The sequence below is a fragment of the Mustela nigripes genome, chromosome 4 (assembly GCF_022355385.1).
Source record: "Mustela nigripes isolate SB6536 chromosome 4, MUSNIG.SB6536, whole genome shotgun sequence".
NCBI lineage: Eukaryota > Metazoa > Chordata > Mammalia > Carnivora > Mustelidae > Mustela > Mustela nigripes.
The window spans coordinates 164,224,018-164,250,733 of record NC_081560.1 but is presented as its reverse complement, the minus strand read 5'-3'; the positions used below and the strand labels follow the sequence as shown (position 1 = coordinate 164,250,733).

The 26,716-nt window shown below is 42.7% G+C and overlaps 1 long non-coding RNA gene across 2 annotated transcripts in view; it reads left to right on the top strand.

Annotated features, from left to right (window-relative positions):
• Positions 1–26,686, top strand: part of LOC132015361 (uncharacterized) — a 72,258-nt gene extending 45,572 nt beyond the window's left edge. For both annotated transcript variants that reach the window (XR_009403636.1, XR_009403635.1), the window contains one exon: positions 26,540–26,686. This is a non-coding gene — a long non-coding RNA (uncharacterized LOC132015361). The remainder of the gene's footprint in view (positions 1–26,539) is intronic.
• The last annotated feature ends 30 nt before the right edge of the window (positions 26,687–26,716 follow it).

Here is a 26,716-nt window from a genome sequence, read left to right as displayed (position 1 = left end):
CCCCAGGTTCTCAGCTAAGAGAGGCTTTGTTGTTGCTGTTTCTTAAATGTTCTTTGCTCTCCACTGGATAGCTTCTTTGCAGGGAAAATGTTGAAAAGCTTGGAGACTTGTCCTAAAAAGTTTCTCAACAGAACTTTATCTTCTAGCTATTTGGGTGAGGGTCTTAGCAAAATCTGTCGGGTGAGAGGTGGCCCCAGGTTCTCAGCTAAGAGAGGCTTTGTTGTTGCTGTTTCTTAAATGTTCTTTGCTCTCCACTGGATAGCTTCTTTGCAGGGAAAATGTTGAAAAGCTTGGAGACTTGTCCTAAAAAGTTTCTCAACAGAACTTTATCTTCTAGCTATTTGGGTGAGGGTCTTAGCAAAATCTGTCGGGTGAGAGGTGGCCTTCCATTGGCTAACTAAGTCCTGACAGTAAATCCTTTGACATTCTTTGAAGGTGAGGATTAGGGTTGACCCAAGGCAAAATGATGAAATAATCTGTTATCTATCCTATTCTCGTCCTCTTACAGGCACTCACCCTGCGGACCTCTTGTTCGCCTGAACCTCCCGCAATTGCCTCATCGAGGACTTGAGTTGACTCAGGTTCCACACTGCCTTTTTTAAAAAACTCAAGTCCTTCTTTTCATTCTCTTGGGAGTATAATGGTTTTGAAAGATGACAACTAACCTGAGAAATGAATTACAGGATTGGTTGCATTGGCTAAATCTGTTTTCCCTCCCCTTTCCCACCTTAAATCACTCTGGCTTTTGCCCACCTCTAGAGAGAAGCGGGTTATCGGGTTATCGAGTACCTCCTGTGTTTGAGTTCTTAAAGACATTAGACACCCTGACTCCTTCTTTCTTAAATATTCTTCCCTTAAGCCTCAGACTCCATTTTCTCCTGGGTTTCCTCCTACCTCCAACCACCCCTCAGTCATCTTTGTAGGCTCCTCCTCAACACAGTCCTTAATATACTCAATCCTCAGAGGGCTCTCCTGTGGTCTCTTTTCTTATTCCAAACTTGCTAATTCGGCTATCTCCTATACTCCCTGGCTTCAACTGCTTTCCCTACACTGCTTTCCCCACGCTCACGACTCCCACATCCGTCCAGCCCATCCCTCTCTCCTGAGGGTTAAACTCCCTATTTCCAACTGCTCACAGGCCATTTCCGCGTGGGTGTTTCCCAGGTAGCTGAAACTCTGCAGGGCCAAAACTCATTTCTCTAAACTTCTTCCTCCTCCATGTCTCTGACTCATCAATCGATACCACCAGAAACCCATCTGCTTATCAAAAAAGTATAATTTAACCAATAAATAGCTTTTAAACACAGTTACGTGCCACATACCATGCAGAGCATGGACACAAGGGAAGAAGGTGTTCAGTGTGGTTGGTCCCTGTCCTCGGGTTGCTTATAACCCAGTGAGGAAGACAGAGATTGAATAAACAATTGCACAAATGATGACTTTGTCATAAATTAAATCAATATAAACACTACCATGGAAAAGACAAAGAATCATCTTTGACTCTTCCTCCTTCACACGTTGTGTGAATTCCATCAGTTCTGTCTATCCCACCAATTCTAACTACTAAACTTTTCTTCATTTTGTCCTCCTCTCTCTCTGTGCCGCCACCGCTTGTATCTTGGAGTATGGAAATAGCTTCTGAACAGGTTTCCTGTGTCTTATCCTTACGCCTGAAGTCCATTCACTACACTATATCCATAGTGGTCTTTCAGATGTGCAAATCTGCACGTCATTTCCCTGTTTAAAAACTTTCACTGGGGGAGCACCTGGACGGCTCAGTCAGTGAAGCGTCTGCCTTTGGCTCAGGTCATGATCCAGGGGGTCCTGGGATGGAGCCCCACATTGGGCTCCCTGCTCAGCAGAGAGCCTGCTTCTCCCTTGCCTCTGCCTCTGCTCCTTCCCCTGCTTGTACTCCTTCTCTCCCCCTCTCTCTCTCTCTCAAATAAATAAATAAAATCTTAGAAAAAAATTAACATAGAATAAAATAAAGACCTTCAATGGGCTAAAGTCAATACATCTTACCATGGCCCTCTGTGCCTGGTCCTTCCTCCCTGCTTAGAAATTTACCTTATCTCTGGCCACCCTTCCTCCTTGCTCTCTTCTCTACTTTTTGAGCATTAACACGTTTCTTTCTGTCTACATGGAGCACTCCGCTGCCCCTTTTCCCACTAACATTTCATCTATCTAGTTCCTATTTTCTTCAAGTTGCTAGAAAGTTTATCCAGGTCAGCTCTTCATGCTGGGCGCTCTCCAAGCTCCCTGTGGCTTCTGCTTTTGTGACATTCATCATATTTGCACTGTGATGTTCCATGAGGACATGGACCGGGTCTGTCTCATTTTGTTGCCAAATCCATTATCAGTCCCTGGCCCGAGAGGTAGCTTCAGTAGTATTTGTTGAGCTGCACTTGTGACATATACCACAAATAGAGGATGTATAAAGGACTCTTGCTTTAAAACCTGTTGTCTTTCAGGCAAAAAATGTCCATTTAAATAAAGACTTCCTGAAGGCTGTATCCCAATCTTTTTTTTTTTTTTTTTTTTTTTACCTCCCAAACTGTGTGACAAAACGTGTGAATTTCAGAGTACATAGAAAAGGAGAATGGCGATATGACAGATCAGTGGGGAATACTCTTTTCCAGTGGCCATTTGGGACCTCGCAGTAGTCCTTGAGACACGGCATATAGGCATTAACTCTACCTAGACTTTCTAAACAAAAGGCAGGAGCTAGCCAGGTGAAATCATACAGATGAGATGGTGATACACTTGGCCCTACAGATTTTTTATCCTAGCTTAGCAAATCATTTGCCATATGACCTAGAGATATCTATCTCTTTCTCAGTTTTTCCATTTAGAGGAATATCACACTATGACCTAGAACCCCAGCATTTCTTGCCCAAATACCCCAAACCCCCTTTTAGAAGAGCCTGTCCCCTTGCCTGTGTCTTTCCTCTAAGGGTGGACTGTCACTCCTGTGCATACATTGCCAGACCTCACGGGTGGCTGCCTGAAGGCTGTGTGCCTGGAACTAGATCGTGGGAGTGACAGGGTTCACCTGAAGGAGCGTAAGGGCCCTCCCAGTGGGGGACAGGGATAGGGAGGGGTGGGAAGAGAAGGGTGCTAGCGGCTGGGGGCTGGCTCTTCCCATCCCATCACTTCCTCATGTGGAACTTCAAAAAGCGTTGGAGAAGTATAAACCCAAACCTCGTCTTCTAGGGCATGAAGGTGTGTGTCAAGGTAAAAGGAAAGAATATCCCTTTATCCAATTTTACTGAAGTTTGCTAGCTTGGTTTATACATTTTAGCTGTTTAAGGATAGTATGTGGGCCCTCATTTGTTGTCTCAGGGGTAGTTCTGCAAATGTTAGAGGCAAACCTGTTGAAAGTCCTCCTGGTAACCTTTGTTTCTACCTATCATTTAAAAAATGAAGAAGAAGAAGAAGGAGAGAAGAAGAAAGAAAAGAAATTAGGAAAGTGTGATTTAAAATCCCTCTGAACCTGTCTGTGCCTTTCATCACAATATTGTAAACTGCTTATAAATATTTCATAAGCCAAGTTGGCAGAGGAGTCGTTTAGCTATGGGAAAAGCCAGCGCATGCCAAGAAGTCACTCTAGAGAACAGGGAGGTCAGTGACTGCAGGTGGCACGACCTGGTTAGACGAGCCACAACTCCCTCTGACGTTTTCGGAGGAGCATGTCTCTGTCTCATTGAACCTGGCTGCTCTTGCTATATGTGACCTTCCAAATGATTTACCTTACTCGACAAAAACAAAGCTATTGTGTCTACCTTAGTGCAGGCTCCTATTTTCAAACTGGCCCAAGTTTGTATTTTTGTAAAAAATTGATGTCTGAAATTGCTCTGGTTCTCCCCTTTCCTTCCTTCTTTCCTTCTGTCTTTTCTTCTCCTACTGTCTCTCGTGATGCTCTTTTTCCCTCTCCTAACACTATGATAACATTTCACATTGTTAGTCATTTCCTGCCTGTTCATCCCATTGGACCACGAGCTCTGCGAAAGCAGGAACTGTACTGTACGGGATGGGTACGCAGGGCCTGCCATTATAACAAGCGTCAGTAAGGAACAACATTTTTTTTTTAAGATTTTATTTATTTATTTGACAGAGATTACAAGTAGGCAGAGAGGCAGGCAGAGTGAGAGGGAAGCAGGCTCCCTGCTGAGCAGAGAGCCCGATGTGGGACTCGATCCCAGGACCCTGAGATCATGACCTGAGCCGAAGGCAGCGGCTTAACCCACTGAGCCACCCAGGCGCCCAGGAATAACATTTTTTGATTTAAAAGAAAGAGGAAGGGATTTTTTTTTTTCCTGTCCTGGAAACTAGATAAGCTTTTTTGTAGGGAAGAAAGCAACTTAACCAGAGTCCAAGACTTTTGACTTTTCTTCTCATTTCTAAGTGGATCCCTTCATCATATGCTCTTAAGCAAATTCTATAATTTTTCATGCATCTTTTGCTTCATCTCCGGCAACACAGAGCCAATACCTCTCTCCTACTGCCCAGGAGGAAGTGGCTATCTGCATTGACTGAATAAGGGAAGAAAAGTACAAAATGTCATGTGAATATGTTTTATTCATGAGCAACAGTATGAAAGCAGAATACAGTGAAGAAAGAACTCTTGGTCCCAGTGGGTATTTTTTTTCCAGCCGCACCCACATACTGACAACAATCTCGGCCAGTTGTGTTTTCTCTGATTACAAAGAGGTAACAGACAAAAAACTCTGGTTCACCAGAGTCCTACTTCACATAAAGGGACATTTTTGGAGGCAAGACTCATGGGTTCCAAGACGGAGGGGTAATCACAAGGACAAAGGTCCCATCCAGTTCTAAGATTCTAGAATTTTAATTTTCTTGAGAGTTTGGGAGCAGGGATGCCTAGCTGAACCAGAGAAGCATTCCACTTTTCTATGTTAGTATCAAAATTCTGGCATCGCTTGGTCTGTCCAAGGTTGAATTTGACACTTAATCTTAATCGGGCTTAAATCAGTTGTAGCCTCACAGGATTACAAATACAGGATTTTTAAAAATTTATTGGCTTTGCTGGGTGAATACAAAAGATAAGAAGGTATACCTTTTCCTGGCATCCAAAATAGCCTGACCAATTCCTTTTCCTTTTATTGAATCACTCATTTAATTACCAGCTTGGGGAGAAAGAAGTATTGATTTCTAAAGCCAGAGATAATTGAAAATAAACCCTTCACTGTTATATTAAGAACAGAGCTGTGAGGGGCGGGTGTCTGTTTCTTCCAGGCAGAGGGCAGAGTGCGCTGAATATCCTGAACACAGCCAGGAAAGTGTATGCTCACAAAATGGAAAGGAAGAAGTGTTGACAGAAGGAGCAGAGGCAGCTCGCATGCATTCCTTCCCTAAGCATTCCTACCCTTGGCCAGCACCACTCTGTCCCCACTGAATCTTAAAGCCCATACCTGGCTGGAAAGACTCCCCATCCTCTTTATCTCATGCTACATCTTTATAAGGGCCCTTATTGAGCAGTTATGAAGGGATTCACTTTCTTCATAGAAGTCTAGTAACTGATAGAAGTATTATAATCATCTTGAAGTTCGGAAACATTCAGAGATGGTTTATTATACTGGTCCCCCAACACCAGAGTGAAACCAGTGGGTTCCCGTGTGTTTCCTCCCAAATCCTGTGGTAACTAAATCTTTTCAATAATAGCCTTTTCTGTAAAATGTTTTACGAGCATAAAAAGTGTTGTGCTTGTTATTGAAAAATCCGCCCCCCCCCCCGGCCCCCAGGATCTCCTATCTTGGTTTTAAGACAAGATGCAAAAGGCACGGGGCGCCTGGGTGGCTCAGTGGGTTGAAGCCTCTGCCTTCAACTGAGATCATGATCCCAGGGTGCTGGGATCGAACCCCGCATCGGGCTCTCTGCTCAGCAGAGAGCCTGCTTCCCTCTCTCTCTCTCTGCCTGCCTCTCTGCCTACTTGTGATCTTTCTCTCTGTCAAATAAATAAAATCTTAAAAAAAAAAAAGATGCAAAAGGCATTTCCTTCATGAAGGAAATCTAAAGATTCTCACTATGATATGCAAATATTTTCCTCTTATCTTCCTTAACGAAAGAGCTCCCATTGCCATTCTTTGTAAGGGTAGAGCTGTTAGGAGATTTTGATTCCAAGCCTGGTTTCCACAGATATGTCCAAGCGACAAGCGTAACTCAGGTGGCAAAGAGAATCTGAGGGACATCTTTGATGTTTGCTCTTTGGTGTCTCTCTGTCAACCTAAATCCTCAAAAGTTGGAGGTTAGTTTTTGTTGTTATTGTTATTTTCAATTTTCATTATGGCATAATTAACATACAGTGTTATATTAGTTTCAGGTGTACAATATAGTGATTCAACAATTCTGTATATCACTCTGCAGGTTGCTTTTTAACAAAGAGGATTTATAAGCCAGTATAATTTTTCTCCTATCCACAAATATTTTCATCTGTTTTCATAGCGTTCTTGTTTTATCTATATAAATAGTATCATTAAGTAGACGTGTATAAAAAGCTGTGGGGGAGGGGCACCTGGGTGGCTCAGTGGATTAAAGCCTCTGCCTTCCGCTCAGGTCTTGATCCCAAGGGTCCTGGGATCAAGCCCTGAACCGCATCTCATCGGGCTCTCTGCTCAGCAGGGAGCCTGCTTCCTCCTCTCTCTCTGCCTGCTTCTCTGCCTGCTTGTGATCTCCATCTGTCAAATTAAAAAAAAAAAAAAAAAAAGCTGTGGGGGAAAAACTATTTTATACAGGTTGTTAGGTTATAGCTTATATATTTCTCACAAAATCCTGGAGCACAATCAAATTCCCTATTTCAATATGGAGTGGGAAAACAGTTTGGAAAAGAAAGAAGACGCCTCATAATACAGAGAATAGAAAAGCCAGCAGCTTCCAACTCCTGAATTGCTTCTGACCTCTTTTCCCTTGCTATACCAAAGAGATATGCAAATATTTTTCATTCTACTGATGGGTACAGTGGTAATGAATTAGTGTTGGCAATATCTTTTGAAAGGAGAATGTAGAGTTTATTAAGGAAGCAAGAAACAGAAAACTAGAGAAAGCCTTCTTCATTGGCCAGATTTTATAATGTTACATAACATGTTTTCTGCACCAAGGAATAGGGCAGATGACCTTAAAAAGAATTTGTTTATTTGTTTGGTGGTTTTGAAGTCTTCCTGTTACTTCGACAATAGCAAAAGGCGGTCTGATTTAGCAATTACTTCAAATGTTTAAAGGGTCAAGTATCTGGGAGAATGGGAGCCAAATGATGTAGCCTCTACTCCTTTGTTTCAGTCCTTCACTCAGCAGGCATTAACTGAACACAGAATGTGTGCCAGCAATATTCTAGGCTGTATGGGAGATACCTAGATGCCTAAGGGGTCCATACCTTCTGCTAATGAATTTATCATTTAGCAGAGGAGATAAGCTATACATGTACGATTATCTATACCTCAAGACAATGTAATGTTTGGGACATTTGGTAGAGAGCTGGCCTTTGAGCTGGCCATGTACAAGATGAGATTTTCTAGGCAGAGGTAGGCCTTGTTAAAAATTACCTCCTCTGTACCCCTACCCCAAACAAAGGTAGATTTGTGTGCTCGTTCTGCCTGACTGCATGCTGTAATTTGTACCGACTTTCATTGTGACAATTATATTCTAATTGTTGTTTACAAGTCTGTCTGTCCAGGAAACAATAAAGTCCTTTAGAGCAGGAACCAATGTCTTTTCAAAATGAAAGGAAGTGGGGTGCCTGGGTGGCTCAGTGGGTTAAAGCCTCTGCCTTCAGCTCAGGTCATGATCTCGGGGTCCTGGGATTGAGCCCCACAGTAGGCTCTCTGCTGAGTGGGGAGCCTGCTTCCTCCTCTCTCTCTCGCTGCCTGGCTCTCTGCCTACTTGTGATCTTTGTCTGTCAAATAGATAAATAAAATCTTAAAAAAAAAAAAAAAAACCACACACACACACACACACAAAATGTCAGGAAGAGATCAGGATTATTCTCAGCCCCACTAACCTGGTCCCATGTGCCCTTAGTAGATATTTATGTTTTTGCCCGTTAATTTTTCCAAACCATTAAAAACATGTATCAAGAACACAATATTCAACAAATACATCAATGCAACAAAAAAGTACTTACACCATGTATTAAAAGACCATTTACATTTCTTTTCCCATAGCTTCTCTTAGAGAGATGAATTTTCTAAATTTATTACCTTTTGTCATAGCTAATTTTGCATCAACTTGGTTGAGCCACAGGGCACCCAGATATATGGTTCAACATTATTCTGGATGTCTCTGTGAGGATTTTTTTTAAATGAGATTAACATTTGACTCAGTAGACTAAAAAAGAATGCTCTCTCCAGGGCGGATGGGCCTCCATCCAATCTGCAGAAAGCCTGAAGAGACTAAAACGGTGAGTAAAAAAGAATTGTTTTTCTCTTCCTGACAGTCTTCAAGCCGGGGCATAGGTCTTCTCCCTTCTCTAGACTCTGACTTAGACTGGCACTCTACCACCAGCTCTCCTAGGTCTCTAGCTTCCTGATTGCAGGTCTTGACTTTTGTATATCTTGGCTATTCAGCCTCCATAACCGTGTGTGCCAATTCCTTCTAGTAAATCTATCTATATATTGACAGAGAGAGAAAGAAAGAAGCTAAGGATGGATATTCCATTTATTCTTTCTGTGGAGAACCCATACTGTAATACCTGCTAAATAAAATGGGATTTTATTTATTTTTATAAGCTTAGTTTGCTCTCATTTCAAAAACTCTTCAATTTAGCATTTGATTAATCATGAAACGTTCTGAAATGCAATTCTGGGAGTCGGTTCTAAGAGGCAGTGTGGTGTATAGAAAGGGCTTATGCTTGGGGACTGACACCGGTTGAATTCTGGTTGTACCACGTATGAGCAGTTTGACTTTAGACAAGTTATTTAGTCTTCTGAGGTTCATGTTCCTTATTTGAAAATAGGACTTGGGGCACAGAGGTGGCTCAGTTGGTTAAGTGTCTGACTCATGATCTCACCTCAGCTCAGCTCTTAATCTCAGGGTGAAGAGTTCAAGCCCCACACTGGGCTCCATGCTGGGTATGGAGCCTACTTAAAAAAAGAAGAAGAAGGGGCGCCTGGGTGGCTCGGTGGGTTAAAGCCTCTGCCTTCGGTTCAGGTCATGATCTCAGGGCCCTGGGATTGAGCCCCCGCATCGAGCCCTGCATCGGGTTCTCTGCTCGGTGGGGGGCCTGCTTCCCCTCCTTCTCTCTCTGCCTGCCTCTCTGCCTACTTGTGACCTCTGTCTGTCAAATAAATAAATAAAAATCTTAAAAAAAGAAAGAAGAAGAAAAGAAAGACAATAGAGCTAGTAACTTATGTCTCATCAGGCTATTATGAATGTCAACAGCACCAGCAGAGTGCCAGGCATGTAAATAACTTACTTAAAGTTAGTTCCTTATATTGTGACCCTGAACAGAAGAACATTACTTGGCCATCTGATCATGAAGCTAGCCCGTAAGAATGTGGGTTGGGGCTTGTGGGTGGTTGGATGGGAATAGTAAAGTCAGACCAGCTTACCTCACTATTACTCAACGTAAATCTAATCTAATGCCCAGGATAATCTGAATATTTTCTCCCTGTCAGGAAAATGTGGGCTGTGTCAATCATCTGTCATTAAAATGTCATTATAATACCTCTATTTTCATTGTATGTTTCCTTTACCAATCTTTGAAGCTCATGGATACTAGCTTCCAGGAAGAGAATGAGGTCCAGCGGCTTATGATTATTCCACATACAAATAAAGATGCTGAGATTCAGATGGTGTCTTACCTAAAAGAATATGGCAGGTCAGCCCCTAAGTTCAAATATCTCTCCAGGCACTTAGGCAGCCAGCATTGTCAGGTCCTTTGTAAAATTATGTGCCAGGTGCAGTGAGGGTACACAATAAAAAGAAGATATCGGTCTATCTTCGGACTAAGAATAAAGAGAGGATAAATCTTGTGGAAAATATGTAGAAACACATCCTATTAGGAAGATACATGTTTATAAATGTAATTCCCTCAAGTCTTTGCTCAAATTATACTTTCTCAGTGCCACCTACCTTGATCACTCTAAATTCTGCAGCTTTCCCCCTGCCCATTACTTTAAATTCTCCATTTCTTGCTCCACTTTTTACCTTACCTATACAATACCTGTTATGTAATGTATATACTTAGGTTTAATTTTTATTATCTCTCCCTCCACACACACAGTAGAATGTAAACTCCACAAGTGCAAGGATATTCTGTTTCGTTCATTGATGTTTCCCAAGTGTTTCAACCATACCTAATATATATGAGGCACTCAATACATATGTATGAAGATAGACAGGTTCTGAGAAACTACACGAAAGTTTTAAGACAAGGAAGAAGTTGTGAACACATGCCATTGCTCCCTCTCCAAACCCTAGTAAAACAATAGTAAGGGGATTTTTTTTAAAGGCATAATTGCAGAAGATCAAAAATAACAGGGAAAAGGTCCATGGTAAGACTTGGGATGCTGGAAAACAGGTGGATGAGGGATTAACTGTCTTGGTAGAACCTACAAAGCTGAAGCTTAAGCAGGCAGTGGGGAACACCTTGGGTTTACACTAAAAGGTTCAAGATTTGGTGTACCTGCTCCCTTGGGAAGTGGGGGTGGGGCGGGGAATGGTGTGAAAGTATGCCCAAGGACAGGGTAATTGTTCTGTTGGGAAGAGATTCCTCCCCTGACTCCACGTAAAACACCAGAAACCTCCAAACCTCCTTATTCATTGGTAGGGTTGTAATCAAGGATCTCTTGACTGGGGAACACCAAATTCTTCTAAGGGCAGAGTTACTAGCCCAGATCCAAGCAGGGGACAAAAACAACATAGTATTATACAAAAAAGTGGGGATTAAGTAGAATATATACTGAATCTTACACTGCTCAGTCGCTTCTCTTTTTTCAGCTTCTAAAATGCTGGCAGCCAGGTGAATCTCTTTGCAGACTCTGACAGCCTACAGAAAAAACTTATGACATAGTACTGGGAATGATGCAAAGAAACAGTCCAGTCAGGAACACAAAGATATGCTTGCATCAAATGTGCACTATCACATGCTCAGAGCCTCTGATTGACCTTTTGGTGCCTCACTAAATACATGAATAGACAGCCAAGGACCATCAGTTATCTGCAGAAACAGATTTGCTAAAACAAAAAAACAGGAACAAAAAATTTGGAGGACAAGAGACTATGTAGTGAGAAGAAAAATATTCCCTCAAATTATTATTAATAATCTCAAAGGAAAAAAAGAAAATATTGCATCCATGGAACAAGGCAATATGCAATAAAAAGGAAAATTCCAAAAGAACTATTGCCAATTGAAGTATGATGGCAGAGCTTTAAAACTCAATACAAGGTTTATAAGATGAAATTGAGGAAACTTCCTAGAAAACCAAGCAAAAGAAAAAGGGGAAATAAAAGAGAAAGATTTAAAAAAAAAATAGAAAATCAATTCTGGAGTTGAGAGAGGGGGAGGAAAAAAAAGGGAGGAAATAATAAAAAAAATTTGGGGGAATGGAAGGACAAGTATTTCCAGATTGAAAGAGTCCACCACGGCCTTGATACCAAATGAAAATAGATCCATAGCAAGGCACATCATCATGACATTTTGGAAAATGAAAGACAGAGAATATCTTAAGAACACTCTTTTTCATGAGACTAATTGAGAAGGAGCCTCTCCAAAATAAGAAGAAACCAAGAAAGAGAAACACAAAGGATCCAGGAGCAGGTAATCCAAAGTAGGAGAGAAGAAAATGACTCTCTAGAGTGATGCTGAAGAGAACGGGCAGAATAAGACATCGTCAGCAGGTTTGGAGAGCAGCCAGTCTGGACAAGAGCAGGTGAGAAGACTCCAAGAGAGATTTCTTTAAGAAGATGAGATTGATTAGGACACCCAACATAACCAAGTGTATTAAGAACAAGATACAGACCGCTGGTAGGGAGTTTGGGTTGAATTAATGATAAGTGCCTAGAAAACCCAAAGAAAAAAAGATAACCATTAGGCTCAGAGAAAACAAAGAGTTAGTTGTACAGGAGAGAAATCATGGGTATGTTATATGGCTAATGCGTGAATAATATGTACATAGTCATGGTAATAGCAACACTGAATATTGATATAACCAAACTTAAAACACAACAGTACGGGAAGGACAGGGAAAGTGAAACATGGACATGCCCATGTGCGTGAGTGGAACGTGGCAGTGGGGGAGGTGGTGATGGTGAAGAAAGTGAAGGTCTCATCTTCCATGGTGGGAGACAATAAATGATGCATAAAAACATTTTAAATGCATAAGTAGCCACAGAAGCCATGGCAAGGAGTGGTGAATGAGGTATTGCTATTTTCAAAATAAGCCTTATAAAATGGTTTGGCCCTTTCACCTATGTGTACGTGTAACTTATATATAATATCAAAGCAAAATGCAGAGACTATAAGAGACTTTTCGAGTGAACAGAGCCCATTGGGACATCCCCCCTACCACCCCCAGACTGTACGATCCCGACATTGTCTTATCTTCTAACTCACCAACCGCCCCCCAGTATGGCCGCCACTTCAACACCCAAACCAGGGCACCAAGAGAGGAAAGGGAGACACTAATTGAGTCTGCGATCTGTTCTGTCGGGATCTTGTTGGAAGCCCTGGGTCACCTTTAACCTATTATTAGTATACAGCTCTAGGCAATCTAAAGGTTTTCTACTAAAATTACAAACATCAAAACTAGATCGTCTCTCCTCATGTGTTTCATCCTCCTTACATTTCACTGAGTGTCTTTATTTCAAAACCCTTGATTCGAAATGCACCTTCTCCTTTCTCTAGGTTCTAGAGGCAGGAATGGCCTCAAGGTCTACCCGCTTTGGGCAAACACCCACACCTGCCAAGTCTTCAACACTTGGGTAACACATTGTTACCCTTTCACCTCACTGTGTTGCCTTCATGGATGAGAGGCAGGCACTGTTAGCCTTGGTTATTGTTTAGTACAGAATATTACTCTTAACCTACTATATTCTCAAATATTTTCCCTTTCTCTTTCACTGACTATTCTATTGGCGCCGATGCTGAGGCTAGTCTATGACATAAATAGGGAACTGGTCGGAGGACACAGAGTGAACCTGGTAGATCAGGTGAGCTCGTCCATTCATTGCACAGTACTCAGGAGAGAAGAATGTCTCATTTTTGATGAGTGGAAAGCAAAACAAAACTTCTCATGCTATCCTTGGCTCTGACCTAGACAGCCCTCTTATTTGAGATAGGGAAAGTGTGCTTATCCAACTTTCAAATAAACAAAGCTAGAACAGATATTTAATACCTCAGAAGAAAGAATTAGGATTCCAAAAGCCTCAATAGGTTCCAAGTTTAGGATTAGCAAGTAAGTGAAACTTACTAGAAATAATTTTAAAGTCCCATACTTCTATTAAGAAAACATCTGTTCAGGGGCGCCTGAGTGGCTCAGTGGGTTAAACATCTGCCTTTGGCTCAGGTCATGATCCCAGGGTCCTGGGATTGAGTCCCACATCAGTCTCCCAGCTCAGTGGGAGCCTGCTTCTCCCTCTGCCTCCCCTCCCTACTTGTGCTCATGCTCTCTCTCTCTCTCTCTCAAACAAAGAAATAAAATCTTTAAAAACAAAAACAAAAGTCATGCTATATCAGTCAGTTTACCAGTAAATATTTACCAAGGATCTGCTATGTGTCTAGTATGAGGAAGTACGGTGACAGGTGGAGAACAAGAGGAAGGGCTCAAGGATCTTTGAATAGGTTGACAGAAAACAATATGTAAGAAATGATGGCAGTTGGGCGCCTGGGTGGCTCAGTGGGTTAAGCCGCTGCCTTCGGCTCAGGTCATGATCTCAGAGTCCTGGGATCCAGTCCCGCATTGGGCTCTCTGCTCAGCAGGGAGCCTGCTTCCCTCTCTCTCTCTCTGCCTGCCTCTCCATCTACTTGTGATTTCTCTTTAAAAAAAAAAAAAAAAAAAAGAAAGAAAGAAATGATGGCAGTAATGCTGGCGCTTATACTTAAAGAGTGCTTAAGTTTATCATGTACAACCATTTCTTTTTTTTTTAAGATTTTATTTATTTATTTGACAGAGATCACAAGTAGGCAGAGAGGCAGGCAGAGAGAGAGGAGGAAGCAGGCTCCCCGCTGAGCAGAGAGCCTGATGTGGGGCTCAATCCCAGGACCCTGGGATCACGACCTGAGCCAAAGGCAGACACTTAATGACTGAGCCACCCAGGCGCCCCATGTACAACCATTTCTATCATAGCTCAGACTCCGCGCTGAGCAAGCCCCTCACAGGAACTGATCCCACGACCCTAAAATCACGACCTGAGCTGAAACTGAGTTGGACGCTTAACCAACTGTGTCACCCAGGCGTCCCGACACAGAATTTTTAAAAGACATGTTCTCAGTGGCCAGGATTTAATACCATTTATAATTTTTACTCCTTTATCAAAAACACTTTTTAATGAAACTGACCTCTCTCCAAGTGCATGGCCGTGGAGAATCCAATGACCGTTAGTATGGTACGGAGCCACTGCCTTGATTCCCGTCAAGGTGCAAAGAGTTCACCCACCATTATTTGGATACAGATGTTAACATGATGGTGAAAAAAGGCAAATAAGGGCTTAATATTATTACGAGAATCTTTTTTTTTTAAAAAGATTTTATTTATTTATTTGACAGACAGAGATCACAAATAGGCAGAGAGGCAGGCAGAGAGAGAGGAGGAAGCAGGCTCCCCGCCGAGCAGAGAGCCCGATGCGGGGCTCGATCCCAGGATCCTGAGATCATGACCTGAGCTGAAGGCAGAGGCTTTAACCCACTGAGCCACGCAGGCGCCCCACGAGAATCATTCTGATCTCACAAATCCACTGAAAGTGTCCTGGGAGACCTTCAGGGGTCTGGGGATCACATGTTGAGAACCTCTGTGTCAAAATGTCTCTTCCGGTTACACATCTAGTTAAGTAGTGAAACCACTGCGTGAAACCAGGGTCAACAGACTCCTCATCTGAGTTTCCTCACTGTACCACAGAATACTAGAATGAGGGGCACCCAGACGAAGTCAAATGTGAACTCATAGAACAAAGAGAGTCGATCAAATACAGTTATAACCAAACACAGTTGGCTCTTGGGAAAACACAGCTTAGAACTGCCCGGGTGCACTTATGTGCAGGATTTTGGTTTTTCCTTTTGTTTTGAAAGATTATTTATTTATTTGTCCAAGAAAGAGAGGGAGAGCACAAGCAGGAGGAGCAGCAGGCAGAGGAGGCAGGGAAGGCAGAGGAGGTAGAGGGAGAAGCAGGCTCCCTACTGAGGAAGGACCCCCCCCCCCCCCGCCAATGTAGGATTTGATCCCAGGATTCTGGGATCATGACCTGAGCCAAAGGCAGCTGCTTCACTGACTGAGCCACCCAGGCACCCCAGATTTGTTTGTTTGTTTTTGATAAATACAGTACTGTTATAAATATATGTTCTCTTGTGATTTTCAGAGAACATTTTCTTTTTCCTAGCTTACTTTATTATAAGAATACAGTATAGAATTCATATAACATGCCAAATATGTGTGAATCAACAGTTTATGTTATCTTTAAGGCTTCTGATGAACAGTAGTCTGTAATTAGTTAAGTTTTGGGAGAGTCAGAAGTTATAGCAGATTTTCTACTGCATGGGGGTCGGTACCCCTAACCCCTACTTGGTTCAAGAGCCAACTTTAATTAAATTGCTAGCAGAGGTCTAGTTAAAAATGCAATTAGTGGTTATCAGCTACATATGATCATTTTAAGCTCATTAAGCCTGGGTCATTAAAGGTCACTTAAATAGATGTGCTTAAAAGCATGAAGAGACGGGATATTACTAGACAGTCTAAAGAGACAAGGTTGGCATCCATTCCATGGGCTGAAAATAACGGAACTTAAATCCTATCACCTTTGGAAAGGGTTTCATGTACTTAAAATCAAGGAGTCAAAAACTAGGTGAAATGAAGAGGTCATCCACGAGGAAAACTCTGGGCTTCTCTGACAGGTCAAACCAATCTGGTAAGGAGTGGCTTCCTTCTCCCTAGACCTCATAAGAGTCCAAGTTACCTTAACTTAAAGGTGGCTCGACTCCCGGACTCCACAAGCCACACTCTCATTCCCCCGCTAGTTTCCCTCCTTTATCCTACCCTCCAGAGCAATAAGCATTATGTCTTTCTCCTCTTCTGTGGCATATATTAAGCCAGCACAAAGGCCCCTCATCTATACCAAGTCCCAGCTTCCTTTTCTTCAGTCTAAAAGTTCTTCTAAGAGCACTCCATTTCTTCCACTTTCTTTTTTGTCTGGACCTACTCTAGGGTGTATGTGTGTGTTTATTGGGGGTTTTGTGTCGTAGGGCCACGTGTAGTCTCATCCTTGCGAGCCTTGTGTCCAGTGTCTCCTCCTCCATGCCATGATCCTGGGTTACCCTTCTTTTTTCTCCTGATTGAGCTCTTCTTGTATTCCAGGCACTGTGCCATTTAATTCTCAGAACAACCCTGTCCGTAGTCTCCACCCCAAACCCTTTTAAAGGCATTACAATTTGAGGATTTTGGTAATTGTATACAGCTGTGTAAACACACACACACACACACACACACACACACACACACACACGCACACATCCAGGGGATTAGGATCTAGAACAGTTCCTTCACCCTAAAAGTGTCCTTACACCCCTTTGCAGTCACATATGTATTTTTTTAATGGGATAATTTTGTATATACTATTTTGTAACTTGAATGTTTCTCTTAACAAGATGCTAAACATCTTCTGGTGGCAATTCGTATAGTTTCACAACATAACTTTAATGTTTGTATCAGAGTCCATTAAACGAATGTTTCATAATTTACTTAACCAAAGTCCTTTAGTCAGGTATCTACCTTTTTTTTTTTAAACAATGTCCTACTCCCTCTTCCGAGAATTATGTTGTTTTTAAAAAATTTTTTATTCTACTAGTCTAGTTTGGTTTTATTCATATCTGATATTTCTTTGTTTTGGTAACTCTGTGTCCCCTTACTACCTGTTAAATGTTGGTACTTCCCAAGATTCTGTCGTTGAATCTTATCTGTATCCCTTCCTAGGTTACCAATTTCCTTTCTAGTTTCATTAGACACTCTTTGGCTCTCCTCTTTCATTTCTGAAGACCAAGATCCTTATTCCCTACTGTCTGCTGGGTATTCTTTCCAGGTCGATATTCTTCTGATAACTCAGACTTCCCAAGTCAAAACTTGAACTCCTATTCCTTTTCCAAAATCTGCTTCTTTTTCTCTCTCTCCTTCTCTCCTGGACTCCCCCTGTTGCTCCCCCTCCTTCTGCCCCAACAACCACGTTTCATGGAGTACGTGTTAACCCTTGCAGTCACCGAGAGGAATCTGAAAGTCCTCTTGAAGTCCTCTCTCATCTCACATTGCCCATTAAGTGCTATTGATTTTGACTCAGCCTGTGCCCTTCCTATCCATTTCTACTGTAACTCTCCTGGTTTTTAGGTTCCATGATCTGCTAACTAATCTTCCAGCCCCCTAATCTAGTCGTCCTTTGATCTGTTCTTAAGGCTAGCGCCAGTGAACTTTCGGAAACACGGAGATTATTTTCTTCTACCGCTTATAGAAGCAAGCCTAGACTCTCGGGGCCAGACTTCTGGTCCTCCTTTCCACCCTTCCTTCCCGAAACTCTCCCACTCCTCCTTTCTGTTCGGGCCACATCAGCCATGAACGGTTCTCCCGCGCATCCGTGTTTCCGCTTTACCCTGTGACTAGCCAGTCTTCGGTCTGTTTTGCGGAGTCTTTGCTCCCTGCTTGGTACAGGGCAGGTGTCGGCGCTATAGCAGCCGAGATCACAACTAGCGCTGCCTATCGGCCTGTCCTGGTTAGCGAAGGCTCACACCACCTCAAAGGCAAGCCCTGGATTTCAGAGCCCATAAGGGTGAAGTAGGGGCTGGCAGCGAGGAGGTTAAGTTAAAAATCTCCCTTTACGTCTCTTTGCAGCAGAGAAGCGCTGGTTCTGCGCGGGTAAGGAACAGCGTTCGCCGTTCCTACGTTTCTGTAGTGCAAGACGTCTTGCCAACGGAAGGGCATTTTGGTATCTTCCCCATTCCTGAGAAGGGTAGACTGAGGTCTAGAAGAGCAGAGCTCTGAGTCAGGGTCCCCTCCCTAAAAGAGGCGACAGCCGGCCTGCGATTCAAAGAGAGAGAGGCTGTAAGGATAGCACCTCCTGATTGGTGCCGGCGGAGTCAGACAAGCTTGGGGGCTGCTGATTGGTCGCGGCTTGATCAGGCGCTGTTGGGCTGTTGTAAATGTAAATAGCTCTGTGACCGGCAGTAACCCCGGTGGGCGGGGGTGGAGCGGGAAGCTCTCCCTCTCCATTCAAGTCTGCTACCAGCCAGGCCCAGACAGGCAGGCTCTTTCGAGAGGGGGCTGGGCAGGAGGAGGCCAGGGGCTGTCATTGGAGATCTTCAGCTGGAGCTGAGAGTTGAGACCAGCCGCGGGGTCTGAGCCAGGGCTGGCAGCTTCCACACAGAGATGCTTCCTTTCTGCACTCAGCTTTGACTGTTTAAGAGGATTTAATGGAATGTTCTGTGTGAAGATGGAGGCGTTGCAGGGCACAGAAGGGTGGTTTATGGGGTAACCGAAATGGCCGGAGTGGGTGTGTCTCAGGGAGATGGGAGCTAGTCCTTGCCTGTCCCTGGTCACAGCGTCCTGTTTTTGGAAAAGACAAGAGTAGGGACGTAGCTTCAGGCAAGGGAGGTCCCTTGTTGCTCAGTGTTCCCTGATGATGGCCTTTCCACTAGAGGTGTGGCCTTTCTCCCACCCAGTCTAGGGGAAATGGAAGTCTGTGGGGGACTGGCTTTGTGGAAAGTAGAGAAGAGAGGAACAGATGGGTACATGTTAAGGATAAGGGCTGACGCTCACACATTGCTCGTGGAAATGTCAACCGCTGCAGCCCCTGTGGAAAACAGTTTGGTGCTTCCACAAAAAGTTAAACACAGAATTGCCCTATGGCCCAACTCCGTTCCTAAGTATATGCACAAATGAATGGAAAGCAGGTGCTCCAGTATAGAACAGCCAAAATGTGGAAACAACTCAAATGTTCATCAGCCGATGAATAGAGAAACCAATTGTGCTGTTTATGTACAATGGAATATTACTTGGCAGTAAAGAGGGATGAGGCTACAGTGTGCATGAACCCGGAAAGCATTATGCTAAGAAAAGGAAGCCAGACACACAAGGTCCCTTTGGCAGGATTCCTTTTATATGAAATATCCTGCATAGGTAAAGTAATAAGCAGATTGGTGGCTGCCAGGGGTTGGGGGTCGAGGGAAGGGAGGGGATGGAGAGTGACCAGTTAACAAGTACAGAATCTTCTTTTGCGATGATGAACATGTTTGGAACTCGTTAGAGTGGTAGTTGCACAACACAGTGAATGCGCTAAATACCACCAAATTGTTTCCTTTAAAACGTTAATTTCATGGCATGTGAATTTGACTTTAATTTAAAAAGATCTACCTATAAAGCCAACAAACCAAAAGACAACAGGGTGAATCCTTACTGTTGTCCAGAATTCCCCAAGAAAGGAATGGGACTTTCAGGAGCCATTCGGCACCCTCCCCCACCTTTCACTTTCACTTTCCTCTCCGTGGTGCTCATTTCCTCTGGTTGGTCACACAGTTTTTTTTTTTAAAGCTTCACATGGTCCTGGCTGCTCACCGATCAGGTGGGAAATGGCCCGGAGGGAGCCGAGGGAGAGGGCCCCCGGGCCCCCCGCCCCAAACTGTTGTAGCCTGGACGGGGAGCCGCTGTGAGTCAGCACAGCAGACACTTGGCCTTTGTGAGCTCTCTGTGGCCTGGGCGTAGCAGGCTGGCGGGCGAGGACCAGGCCCTGTCCTGAAAAATGGGGGGGGGGGGGGGCGGGGCTCTGCCTCCAGCAACCCCAGTATAGAATCTCCGCTCCCTGGAGCCTGCAATTAAAGCCTGTGGTATTTGCCCTAAAGTTGGTATACAAGAATCAGCACTTTGCCTGTCCGCCCACAGCACACAAAGTTAACTACAGGTCACAGAATACGGCTCCTGCTCCCTGTGACATGTCCACAGTTGGTGGCAGCAGGCAGAATTTAATACAAGACATGTGATGTTTTAGTAATTTTATCAACCACCAACTGTTTACGGGCAGGAGATACTCTAAAAGAAGATGCCCTTGGGGTGCCTGGGTGGTTCAGTGGGTTAAAACCTCTGCCTTCGGCTCAGGTCATGATCTCAGGGTCCTGGGATTGAGCCCCACATCAGGTTCTCTGCTCAGCAGAGAGCCTGCCTCTCCCCCACCCCCCTGCTTGCCTCTCTGCCTACTTGTGATCTCATCCTGTCAAATAAATAAAATTTTAAAAAAGAGAAGATTCCCTTAAGGATCTCAAAACCTGGCAGGAGGGTGGAGTATGGTTTAGAAAAGCATAGAGGAAATGTCACAGATGTTTCTACCATTTGAGAAGCAAGCTTCACTCAGGTGTGGTTGAAATGGGTCAGGAGGTAGAGTGATTTGGGTTCTTCTGGAACAGAAGACTCATCTGCAGTTTGACTTTGCAAAAATTGAGCTCCCTGCCCTTACATCCTGGCTTGTCTGAGTATAACTGACTACCACAGGGCGTATACTAGAATATATGGGACTCACACTCTTGGGCTTTGGCTTGTCATCTACTCTTCACCCAACAGAGTCACGAATGACCACAATTCTGGAGCTGAATCACAGCACCATCAATCGCTCTCTCATAGCCTGACTTCTCTCCAAGTGAATTCAAAGACGTTATCAGTAAAGTTGGGGTAATCATTAGTACCTACTTCCACCGGGCTGTGTGGTAAATGTTGTTGTATCGTTGTGTACCTAGGTTGGGTGGATGCAGACTTTGGATTTACTGCACCAAAAGGCTGTTAGATTTGCATGACATGCTCAACCCCTTTAACTAATGTAGAATATGGTATATGGTATATGGATTCTTCCAAGACTTTGGTTTGGCAAGAATATCATCCTAGACTTTTTTTTTTTTAAATTTTAAAAGATTTTATTTATTTATTTGACAGACAGAGAGAGATCCTAAGTAGACAGAGAGGCAGGCAGAGAGAGAGAGAGAGAGGTGGAAGCAGGCTCCCTGCTGACCAGGGAGCCCAATGTGGGGCTCAATCCCAGGACCCCGGCATCATGACACGAGCCGAAGGCAGAGGCTTTTACCCACTGAGCCACCCAGGCGCCCCTCACTCTAGACTCTTTTTAGCTTTGCAGCATGTGCCTTTTCTCATGTGACTGGTGTCTCTTGTCTCCTTGCAGTTTGAGAACAGAGACCACATCACTATATAATTACGAAAATATTGAGTGCTTCTTTTGATTATACATGAGTTTGAATCTCAGCTATTTACAATTAATGGTAAAACCATTAAAACTGAGAATTTTTTCTCCTACTTTTTTTATTGAGATATAAACCAGAGACCATAAAAGTTGCCCTTTAAGTGTATGATTCAGTGTTTTTTTAGCATATTCACAGAGTTGTGCAACCACCATCACAATCTAACTTTAGATCATTTCATCATTCCCTCCCCCCTCAACAAAATCCGTGCCTCATTTCAACCCCTAGCCCCTGCCAACCACCAGTCTGTTTTTGTCTCTGGATTTGCCTGTGCTGCATTTCACATAAATGGAACCATATAGAACATGGTCTTTTGTGTCTGGCTTCTTTCCCTTAGAATAATGTTTTCAAAGTTTATCCATGTTGTAAAGGCATCTGTAAGTTGTGTGTGTGTGTGTGTGTGTGGCTGAATACCATCCCATAATATGGCTATACCACCTTGTGCTCATGCATCACTTGGTGAAACTTGGGGTTGTTTCTAGCTATTGTATGGTAAATAATGCTGCCATGAACTTTCATGTACAAGTTTATGCGTGGGCATGTGTTCAGTTCTCTTGGGTATGTACCTAAGTATAAAACTGCTGGATCATATGGTAACTGTGTTTTATTTAACCTTTTGAGGAACTGCCAAACTGTTTTCCAAAGTGGCCACATAATTTTAGATTCCCGCCAGCAATACATGAGGGTTCCAGTTTCTCTACATTCTCATCGACACTTGTTATTAACTGTCTTTTCATTAGAGTCATCCTAGTGAGCTGTGAATGGTTTCTCACTGTGGTTCTGACTAGCATTTCCTTGAGAGCTATACTGAACATCTTTTCATGTGCTTATTGGTCATTTGTGTATCTTATTTGGAGAGATGGTGGTTCAAACATTTTGCTTACCTTTTTTAAAAGATTGTATTTATTTATTTGACAGAGAAAAAGAGATCACAAGTAGGCAGAGAGTCAGGCAGAGAGAAAGGAGGAAGCAGGCTCCTTGCTGAGCAGAGAGCCTAATGCGGGGCTCCATTTCAGGACCCTGAGATCATGACCCAAGCCAAAGGCAGCGGCTTAATCCACTGAGCCACCCAGGCGCCCCCATTTTGCTTATTTTAAAACTGGGTTGTCTTTTTTTTATCATTAAGATGTTCCTTTTTTCTTTTTCTTTTTTTTTTTTTTTTTTAAGTAAGTTCTACACCATATTTGAGGCTTGAACTCACAACCTGGAAATCAAGAGTCACATGTTCTTCTGATTGGGCCAGCCAGGTGCCCCTGTGAAATCTCCTTTTGTATTCTGGGTGCCAGTTTTTTTTTTTTTTTAATCAGATATAGGTTTACAAATATTTCTTCTCATTCTGTGGGTTGTCTTTTTACTTCCTTTTCTTTTCTTTTCTTTCTTTTTTTTTTTTTTTAAGTAAGTTCTACACCATATTTGAGGCTTGAACTCACAACCTGGAAATCAAGAGTCACATGTTCTTCTGATTGGGCCAGCCAGGTGCCCCTGTGAAATCTCCTTTTGTATTCTGGGTGCCAGTTTTTTTTTTTTTTTAATCAGATATAGGTTTTAAAATTTTTTTTTTTTTTTTTTGGGTTTCTTTTTTCTTCCTTTTCTTTTCTTTTTTTTTTTTTTTTTTAAAGATTTTATTTATTTATTTGGGAGAGAGAGCACAAGCGAGGGAGAAGCAGGGTCCCCACTGAGCAAGGAGCTCACAGTGGAGCTCCAACCCATTACCCTAGGATCATGATCTGGGTCGAAGGCAGACGCCTAACTGAGTTAGCCATCCAGGTGCCCTGTCTTTTTACTTTCTTGAGAGTATCTTTTGAAACACAAATTTTTACATTTTGATAAAGTCCAATTTATCAATTGGATAAGTTGCTTAGGCTTTGATATATCATATCTAAGAAACCATTACCTAAACCAAGGTTATAGAGATTTATACCTTTGTTTTCTCTTAATAGTCTTATAGTTTTAGCTGACCCATTCTGAGTTAATATTTATATATGATGTGAGGTAGTAAGCCAACCACATTCTTTTGCATGTGGATATCCCAAGTGTCCCAACACCATTTGTTGAAAAAAACTATTTTCATCATTGAATTGTCTAAGCATTTTTGTCAAAAGTCAGTTGACTATAAATGTATGGGTTTACTTCTATATTCTCAATTCTGCTCTATTGATTATATAACTGTCCTTATACTGGTACTCTACTGTCTTGGTTACTGGGCCTTTGAAGTAATTTTGAAGTGAGCAAATGAGTCCTCCAATGTGTGCTTCTTTTTCAGGTTTGTTTTTCAGGTTTAACTATTCTGGGTCATTTCAATTTCCGTATGAATTTTAGGATCAGCTTGCCAATTTCCATTAAAAAAGGCAATTGGAAAAAAAATATATGATTGAGCAGTGAGGATCTGATCAGTTATTTTCCTTCTTTTTTGTCTTCTGAAATGTCTTCAATAAAAACCTACCATAGTATTATTTGAAGCATTAAAAAAAAAGGCAATTGGAATTTTGATAAGAATTGCATTGAATCTGCAGATAAATTTGGGCTATATTACTAATTTCCATCTTCCAGTTCATGAACATGAGATTTCTTTCCATTTATTTATGTCTTCTTTAATTTCTTTCTTTCTTTTTAAAGATTTTATTTATTTATTATTACTTTTAGAGATTTTATTTATTTATTTGAGAGAGAGAGAGCGAGCTAGACAAAGCATAAGCGGGCAGAGGGAGAAGCAGGCTCCCCATTGAACAATCCCTGCCCCAACCATGGATGACTAGATCCCAGGAGCCCAGGATCATGACCGGAGCTGAAGGCAGTGACTAACCAACTGAGCCCCCTAAGCACTCCTAAGAGGTTTTTTTTTTTTTTTTAATAAAATCTTTTTTTTTAAGATTTTATTTATTTATTTGACAGAGAGAGAGAGAGATCACAAGTAGGCAGATAGGCAGGCAGAGAGAGAGAGAGAGGGGAGAAGCAGGCTCCCTGCTGAGCAGAGAGCCCGATGTGGGGCTCCATCCCAGGACCATGACCTGAGCCAAAGGCAGAGGCTTTAAACCACTGAGCCACCCAGGTGCCCCCCTAAGAATTTATTTTTAAGTAATCTCTAAACCCAGCATGGGGCTTGAACTCACAACCTCGAGATTAAGAGTTACATGCTTTACTAACTAAACCAGCCAGGGACCCCTTCTTTAATTTCTTTCAGTGACATTTTGTGTTAACTATGTACCATTTTTTTTTCTTTTAAGATTTTATTTATTTATTTGACACAGAGAGAGAGAGCTCACAAGTAGGCAGAGAGGCAGGCAGAGAGAGAGGGAGAAACTGGTTCCCCACTGAGCAGAGAGCCCGATGCGGGGCTTGATTCCAGGACCCAGAGACCATGACCCAAGCTGAAGGCAGAGACAAACTCTGAGTGATCCAGACGCCCCAACTATGTACCATTCTTATGGGCTTCTACTGCTAGGTTTATTTCTACTTATCCTATTCTTTTTGATGCTGTTACAAGTGGAAGTCTTCTCTTAATTTCATTTGTATATTATTTATTGCCAGTTTATAGAAATACAATTGATTTGTTTTTGTGTTTTGATCTTGTATTCCTGCACCTTGGTGAATTTATTAGCTCTAATAGTTTTTTCCGCGTGGATTCTTTTGGATTTTCTTATATATATATAATCATGTCATTTACATACAGAGATGGATTTACTTCTTACTTTCCAATTTGGATGCCTTTTCTTTCTTTTTCTGCCCCGGCAGATACTTCTAGGGACTATCTTGGTTCTTCCTTTAGGGAAGAGGGAGAAAATTGGTGGCAATTGGGCATCAGAAATCTCATTTCTATGCTCTTCTTTATTATTATTTTGAATTATTTTATCCTTGTCCCATGGTTAAACCTTGGTTATTAAGTAGAGCCTTAACCTATTTCTACCTCCACACACAAAACACATCAAGAAGAGTTCATTATCTTGCCCCCTTGGGAGCTCTTTTTGTCCAACTCAGCCTTACAGGGAGTTCATTATGTATTCCTTTTCTCTCTTAATCTTGAATTCAACTGAACATTCTGGTCAAGCTCTAGGAGCTCTCCCTTTTCTTTCCCCTTCTTGGAACTTTTGCAGACAGGAATCGGGAAATTACCACAGGGTTAAACAGCAAATGTACAGAATACAGACTGCCTGGAGGAAGCAGAGAAGCCAGTACCATCAGGACAACCAGGCAGCAAAGAGGAGGAAAGGAAAAGAAAGTAGCAGAGCTTTAGTGAGAACAAATTTTATCAACTGGATGCCAGTTAATGAGAAACAAAGCTGATACTTGGAAGGAAGGGTGCAGTTTCCGAGCGTGGGAAATAGTCCAGCCTGAACATTTTATTTATTTATTAATTAAAGATTTTATTTACTTATTTGAGAGAGATTTATTGAGAGACCACAAGGAGGCAGAGAGAGAGGAGGAAGCAGGCTCCCTGCCGAGCAGAGAGCAGGATGTGGGGCTCGATCCCAGGACTCCAAGTTCATGACCTGAGCCAAAGGCAGCAGCTTAACCCGCTGAGCTATTGGGGAGCCTGGGTGGCTCAGTGGGTTAAAGCCGCTGCCTTCAGCTCAGGTCATGATCTCAGGGTCCTGGGATCAAGCCGAGAGCATCGGGCTCTCTGCTCAGCGGGGAGCCTGCTTCCCTTCCTCTCTCTCTCTGCCTGCCTCTCTGCCTACTTGTGATCTGTCAAATAAATAAATAAAATATTTTTAAAATATATTTCAAAAATATATTTTAAAATATATTTTAAAAATATTTTATTTATTTATTTGAAAGAAATCACAAGCAGGAGGAAAAGTAGGCAGAGAGAGGGTGGGTGGGGAAGCAGGCTCCCTGCTGAGCAGAGGGCAGGATGCGGGGCTTGATCCCAGGAGTCTGGGATGGTGACCTGAGCGGAAGGCAGAGGCTTTAACCCACTGAGCCACCCAGGTGCCCCCAGCCTGAACATTTTAAACAAAACAGAGAGAAAGGAGTGGAAAGGCAGATACTGGTGAAGAGAATGCCACTACCCACTCAGGTTATTAAGGCCTGACGAGGCCTCCATGAATAAAGACTTGATTTTGCATGCTCGGAATTACTCTGAAACAATCTTGCTTCTCATCCAAGGTGAGGGCAACCTGTATCAGCGAGCAAGGAGAGCTGGTTTTGGGGAACTCAGAAGCCTAGGCATTGTGAAGGCGGCTCCTACCGGAAGACGGAGCTTCTTCAAACTGTAAAAAGTCTACATTCTCTTTTCTATGTTCTAATGAGGATTCTCAGGTAAGTGGTAAAGGCTAAGGCTTT